Raw genomic sequence first — 7500 nt, forward strand, 5'->3', positions numbered from 1 at the left:
GAAGTGACGCCGAGACAGCCGTGTGCAAGGTGCAGAAAGCGGGCTCTACTTTTTGTGGTCATTCATTGCTCTGGTAAGCTGAGTTTTTGTTTTTGTTTTTGTTTTTCTCTTTGTCGTGTCGTGTCGTGTCTCTGTCTCTACTTCTCTGTCTGCCTCTTCACCACCACCACCACCACCCTCTCTCTCTCTCTCTGTAAGTGTGCGTGTGCGAGAGAGAGAGAGAGAGAGAGAGAGAGAGAGAGAGAGAGAGAGAGAGAGAGAGAGAGATTGTGTGCATGTGTGTGTTCTGGTTTTTTTTTAATGTCGATACCATGGTTGTGCCTTTTTGTGCGTGCGTGCGTGCGTGTGTGTGTTTGTGTGTGTGTGTGTGTGTGTGTGTGTGTGTGTGTGTGTGTGTGTGTGTGATTTTTACCATGCTAATGCCTTTATGTAGTATAGTATTCGCATTCTATGACTTTAAGTAGCACTGTGTAGTGCATGCAATGACATATATAATGTAGTTTTGTGTAGTGTAGACCCTGCCACAGTGCTTATCTGTCATCCTCGACAATAAACAAGTTGTCTCTCTCTTCCTATCTTGCTCTGTTTCTGTCTTTGTCAGTGTGATTGTTTCTTTGTCCGGAAACTGGTTTGTTTGCTTAATTGATATCCCATTGCCTGCTTTGGTTTTTGTTTCGATGCAAACGGTAGTTTGTTTTCAAACATGTCACAAGCCGCAGAGTTCCATATGAAGAGGACGACAAATAAATAACCTCTGCTTGTTTATTCGCTTGTCTGTCTGTCTCTGTCTTTCTGTCTGTCTCTGTCTCTGTCTCTCTGTCTCCCTCCCTCTCTCTCTCTCTCCGTCTCCCTCCTCACCCCCTCTCTCTCTCCGTCTCTCTCTCTTCTCTTCTTTTACACTTCAGGAGTTTTGCCCCCGTCCTAATTCGATTTCCAGTCCTCCGACAGTCGCTTTATTGTCCCGTTGTCTCCGACTGTAGACGTGGAGAGTTCATTCTCTCTCCCCCTAACCTGGTTAGTCCCAGCAAAAATAGTCACTGTGGAAAAAAAAATACCAGGGGTCCTTTTCTACCACGGGGGGGGGGGGGGAGGGGCTGGATAGGGACGGTGAGATTAGATGGTACCTTCTTCTGCAAGTTCACACTGCCCCCCCCCCCCCTCTCCCCTCCGAATCCCCCATCCTTGCAGTATTTCTGTCTGTCTATCTATCTGTCTGTTTCTGTCTCTCTCTCTTTCTTTATCTGTCTGTCTGTCTCTTTCTCTGTAGATTAGCAAGGACAGGTTAGAAGAATGGGCCATGCCCAAAATCTTAATCCTTAAATAAAAAAAAAATTAAAAAAGTTTTCAGTTCTGAGTTCTGTCTGTCTATCTGTCTCTGTTTCTCTTTTTCTCTGTCTGTCTATCTCTTTCTCTATCTGTCTGTCTTTCTCTCTTTCCCGGTTTGTTTCTGTCTCTCTCTTTCTCTGTCTGTCTGTTTCTGTCTCTCTCTTTCTCTCTCTATTTCTCTGTCTGTTTCTGTCTCTCTCTTTCTCTGTCTGTTTCTGTCTCTCCCTTTCTCTGTCTGTCTGTTTCTGTCTCTCTCTTTCTCTGTTTCTGTCTCTCTCTTTCTCTGTTTCTGTCTCTCCCTTTCTCTGTCTGTCTGTTTCTGTCTCTCTCTTTCTCTGTTTCTGTCTCTCTCTTTCTCTGTCTGTCTGTTTCTGTCTCTCTCTTTCTCTGTTTCTGTCTCTCCCTTTCTCTGTCTGTCTGTTTGTTTCTGTCTCTCCCTTTCTCTGTCTGTCTGTCTGTTTCTGTCTCTCTCTTTCTCTGTCTGTCTGTCTGTTTCTGTCTCTCTCTTTCTCTGTCTGTCTGTTTCTGTCTCTCCCTTTCTCTGTCTGTCTGTCTGTTTCTGTCTCTCTCTTTCTCTGTCTGTCTGTCTGTTTCTGTCTCTCTCTTTCTCTGTCTGTTTCTGTCTCTCTCTTTCTCTGTCTGTCTGTTTCTGTCTCTCTCTTTCTCTGTTTGTTTCTGTCTCTCTCTTTGTCTGTCTGTCTGTCTGTCTCTCTTTCTGTTTCTCTATCTGTCTGTTTCTGTCTCTCTCTCTATCTCTTTGTCTGTCTGTTTATGTCTCTCTCTGTGTATGTTTCTGTCTCTCTCTTTCTCTGTCTCTTTCTCTGTCTCTCTCTTCCTCTCACTGTCCCCCTCTCTGTCTTTTTCTTTATCTCTTTCGCTGTCTGTCTGTCTCTCTCTGTCTCCTTTTCTCTTTTTTCCCCACTCTTTTCCTCTTTTATTTTCAATCTGTCTCTCTCTCTTGTTCTATCTCTCTCTTCGCTCTCTCTGTATCTCTTTCCCCACTCTCTCCCTCCCCCCACCCTCCCGCCTCATTATTTTTCTTTCTCTGCTTTCTATCACACACCCCCCTCTCTCTCTTCCTCTCTCTCCTCTGTCTGTCTGTCTGTCTGTCTGTCTCTCTCTCTCTCTCTCTCTCTCTCTCTCTGTCTCTCTGTCTGTATCCTCTCTCCCTCTCGTTCTCTCCCCCTGGTCTCTGTGCAAGAAATGGGAAACACAAGTGATTAATTACGTTGCAATTCGTTGCCGTGCGCTGTGAGGTCTACAAGTTACGGCGAATGGTGGTTCTTGATTAACGAAAGGGTAAGGGTGGGGGAGAGGGGGTAGGGGAGGGGGGTGGGGGTGGGGGGGGGGGTCGGATCGAATGGAACTGAGACACTTGGATTGCTTTCTGCAGCAATTAGTGTGGATGTCCGACAGGTTTCTTACCGTTAGAGACATGAGGTGGGGTTGGGGGGCCGGGGGGGGGGGGGGGGGGGGGGCTTGGAGGAGGATGGAGGCGGCTTGGGGGGCGGGGGGGGGGTGTAAAGGGATGGGTAAGAGTGCGAGGGAGGAGGATGGTGGGAAGAGGATAGGAGTGAGGGCGGGATTTTTACAGATGAAGAAAAATGTAGTTGCGCTTTCTCGCTTTGTCATGTTCATTATATATGTTAGACATGACTGTGTGGGTCGAGAAACTGTGTGATGCGAATGACCGACGAGCCTTTGAATGCACACACGCAATTTCCAATCGGATTAAAGATATATTGTATTGTATTGTATTTGGAGTGATGGTCTGGAGGTAACGCGTCCGCCTAGGAAGCGAGAGAATCTGAGCGCGCTGGTTCGAATCACGGCTCAGCCGCCGATGTATTCTCCCCCTCCACTAGACCTTGAGTGGTGGTCTGGACGGTAGTCATTCGGATGAGACGATAAACCGAGGTCCCGTGTGCAGCATGCACTTAGCGCACGTAAAAGAACCCAAGGCAACAAAAGGGTTGTTCCTGACAAAATTCTGTAGAAAAAGCCACTGCGATAGGGAAAAAAAAAATGCACGCAGGAAAAAATACAAAAAAGTGGGTGGCGCTGTAGTGTAGCGACGCGCTCTCCCTGGGGGAGCAGCCCGAATTTCACACAGAGAAATCTGTTGTGATAAAAAGAAATACAAATACAAATATTTGTGTGCTCTTTGTGATGGTTGTAGTTTTATGAAAGACAGAATCGAAGAATAAGCAAACCCAATCCTTTAGTTGTGAGTTCTGTGTGCTGTATGTTTATCTGTTATGTGTCCACCTGTCTGTCTCTCTGTCTTTCCTCTCGTCTGTCGATTACATGTCATTTAGTTTTAGAAGCGAAATATGTTGTTTTGATCAAATCGACACATATTTTGCTTTATCACAACGAGCCCTCTTTGCGTACGAGTTGTCTAACTTTATAAGAACCTATTGAGGTTTGATCAAAACAACATAATTATTCTGTCTTTACATCTATCTATCTATCTATCCGTCTGTCTGTCTGTCTGTCTATCTGCCCGTTAGTTCAATTCAATACGACTGTAAATTATTCCGATCGGAAGGTTTGTCGAACATGATAAAGGTTGAATTAAAAAGTTAGAAAGCAACACATACTGATCTTAAAAACAAACACACACACACACACACACACACATAGAAAAAAAAAGCGTGAAAGTAATAAAACTCGGCATCTTGATTCATCATGCAGTAGAAGAAATATGTTCTAAATTAATCGGTCCGTGTATAGTAGATCTGTCTATCAATCTGTCTGGAAACGAAAAGTTATTTATTTGACTGTTTGCCTGACTGTATGTCTGTCTGTCTGTCTCCTTCCTGGCTGTTTTGTTGTTGTTGTTGTTGTTTGTTTTTTGTTTTGTTTTTTGTTTCATTTCTTTTTTTCCCTTCTTTTCTTGCATCTTGATGAATTAATTCGTGTTTTCATTCCCTCTTTTTTTTTGTGTTTTTAATATTCCCTGCTCTTCTCGTGTGTGTATTCTATTTCCTGCCCTAATTGTCGGGAAGATGTGGGAGCTCTGGGCAGCTGACAGGATGGAAGTTAGGAGGAACATTGTTTTCTCCGTTGTCTGTCCTGTCACAGTCACAGTTTATTGGTAGTGTGTGTGTGTGTGTGTGTGTGTGTCTGTGTCTGTGTGTCTGTGTGTGTCTATGTCTGTGCGTGTATGTGTGTGTGTCTGTGTGTGTGTTTTTATGTGAGTGAATGAGTGTGTGTGTGTGTGTGTGTGTGTGTGTGTGCGTGCGTGCGCGCGCTTGTGCCTGTGTGTGTGTGCGTGCGTTGCATATGTGTTTGTATGAGTTCATGAGTGTGTATGTATGTGTCTCTTTGTATGTATTTATGTGTATTTGTGTGTGTGTGCGTGTGCATGTGTAAAAAACTTGTTAGTGTGTGTGTGTTTGTGTGCGTGTGTGTGCGCGCGCGCGCGTGCGTGTTGTGTGTGTGTGTGTGTGTGTGTTAGAGAGAGAGAACGAACGAACGAAGCGAGAGAGATAGAGAGAGAGACAGAGAGCGAGAGAGAGAGAGAGACAAAGAGAGAGGGAGAGAAGGAACGGCGTTGGGTTCACGATAGAACAGCAGACAGTTTTCTGTCTCTTAAAATGTCTTTAAAACAATCTTTATGGGAAAGAACATGAAAATAATTAGGCCCATTTCCAAGAGAAAATCACGCTGCCCGTTTTTTTTTATTGTTTTTTTTATTATTATTTTTTTTACTTTGTACTGCCATCTTTGCGTGTTTGTATTTATGTATTCATAGTTGTTTTTTTGTTTTTGTTTCCTTGCTTATTTCTTTCTTTCTTTGATTATTTATTCCTTTGTTTATTCATCTATTTGTTGACTTATTTCTTTGTTTTTGTTTGTTTGTTTGCTTATTCAATTGTTCGTTTATTCTGTTCATTCATTCATTCATTCATGTCTTCGTGTGGCCATGTATTTTGCTTATTGACTTATTTTTTTGTTTATTTATGTGTTTGATGGTTTGTTTATTTACTTGTTCGTTTATGACTTTATATGAATGTATTGATTTATTCATCTATGTATTAATTTGAACGGATATCTGTTTGTTCATTTATTTTTCTGTATATCTATTCAGTCATTCTCGGTTGGGCGATTAAATTTTTTTTTAAAATTATTTTCTGTTTGTTTCTTATTGTTTTCATTCATGCCAGGACTGATACACTCTTGTCAGCGAAGTAAAGAACGTTAACATAGCTCGTCATTCTGTTTAGTTTTGTCTTTCTCTGTTTCTCTATCTGTCTGTCTGTCTGTCTGGCTAGCTGGCTGGCCTCTGTCTGTCTGTCTGAATGTCTGTCTGTCTCTCTCCACCCCAGTTTTTTGAATCGCCATGTGTTCTCCTTTTTATCGATTCTGTGTTGACGAAGGACGTATATATTTAAGGGGGGAGAATTAAACTAAGAAAACAACAACAACAAAAAAAAAAACCCCAAAACCCTGGGCCCTTATTTTCCTTACATTATTGACACGCGCTCTCTTTTCGAATTCTCAAACATCGTTTTTAGAGCGATGATGTTGAAAGGGCTTGTCGTCGTACACATTTACGTATCATTTAGTTATTTGTTTATTTACTTATCCTCAAACTTTTTTTTTCTCCATTATTTCTGTCTTTTCTTAATTATTCTGTACCGTACATGTGCTTGGCCCGTCTTTTCAAGTCCATTTTGTAGGGCTGATGCTGAAGGATGCATTTAAGTGACGAACTGTTAGGTTAATTTTTTTTTTTAGAAAGTGTGCGCGCATACACTCATGGGTACACAATTACGCACGCACGCGCACGCACACACACACACACACACACACACACACACACACACACACACGTTATTTTTTTAGAAACTGCGCGCGCACACACTCACGGTTACACAATTACGCACACGCACGCACAAACACGCACGCACACACACACACACACACACACACACACACACACACACACACACATGGCCCCTTCATGGTCCTTTTTGTCTATGCCCCCCCCCCCCCAGCCCCTCCCTCCCCCCCCCCCACCACAATCATTTACTGTGGCGCTAAATGACGTAAAAAGCATCGCCAATCCCCCACCCCCACCCCACCCCACCCCACCTCCACCCGCCTCCCATGCCCGTCCCCCGTCATCCACCTCCCGCCCTCTCCATTTGGTGTCCCCCTTTTCCTCTCTACCTACCGCTTTCCATCTGTTCTTCTCGCGGCTGGAGTTCAATTCTCTTTTCTTTTCTTGCCCGCCGGGGAGAGTGCTACAGGGCCATGTTTAAAAGGACGAGAAGAGTGAAAAGAGTGGCCATTATTAGGAACAGACCGCCCCTTCTTCTCCTCCTTCCTCCTTCTTCTTTCTTTGGGGTGTGTGTGTGTGTGTGTGTGTGTGTGTGTGTGTGTGTGTGTGTGTGTGTGTGTGTGTGTGTGTGTGTGTGTGTGTGTGTGTGTTCTTCTTGTTATTTCCTTGGGACATGTGTGTGTATGTGTGTGTGTGTGTGTGTGTGTGTGTGTGTGTGTGTGTGTGTGTGTTCTTCTTCTTATTTCCTTGGGACATGTGTATGTGTGTGTGTGTGTGTGTGTGTGTGTGTGTGTGTGTGTGCTGGGGAAGACTGGGTTGATGATTCCCCCACCCACCCACCCGCCCGCCCCCCACCATCCCTCTTCCCCCCACCCCCAGCCCCCCTATCCTTTATTGGTAACCTTTCACGTTCAGTTTGCGATGGCACTAAATGACGTAAAAGCCCATTTTTCCCCCGAACAACACCCCCACACCCCGACCAAATACCCCCCCCCTCACTCTTCTCCCTCCTTCCTTCCACCCTTGTCTCCCCCTACCCCCCCCCCCCCTCTCTGTGTGCCATGTTCTGTGCTTCTGTGTACACGTCAGCTAAGGACGATCAATCACGTTACAATACCGAGCACCGACGATCACAACAGGGCAGATTTTAAAATGAACTTTCTTCCTTTTATTTTATTTTATATTTTTTTGTTCCTTTAAAAAAAATCTTTTACTTCAGCCTGGCTCTTCTTTTGACAAGGGATCGTAGAATAGAAGAAAAAGGCTTGTTGGGGAGCGAATAGGAGGGAAAGGGGGAGGGAGGGGGAGGGCGAGGGAGGGTGCAGGGAGGGGCAGGGGGGGAAAAGGACGAAGGGGGCCTGGGGTATCGGTAGTGGTGGAGG

General features: G+C 44.5%; 1 protein-coding gene across 1 annotated transcript in view; it reads left to right on the forward strand.

Moving 5' to 3' along the window:
- LOC143281136 (uncharacterized) overlaps window positions 1-7500 on the forward strand; it is a 404535-nt gene that overhangs the window by 3833 nt on the left and 393202 nt on the right. The window contains exon 2 of the mRNA XM_076586132.1: window positions 1-73. This exon is cut by the window's left edge and continues 473 nt beyond it. The gene's annotated coding sequence lies outside the window, so the exon portion shown is untranslated. The remainder of the gene's footprint in view (window positions 74-7500) is intronic.

This window comes from Babylonia areolata, chromosome 4, assembly GCF_041734735.1.
Source record: "Babylonia areolata isolate BAREFJ2019XMU chromosome 4, ASM4173473v1, whole genome shotgun sequence".
NCBI classification, from domain to species: domain Eukaryota; kingdom Metazoa; phylum Mollusca; class Gastropoda; order Neogastropoda; family Buccinidae; genus Babylonia; species Babylonia areolata.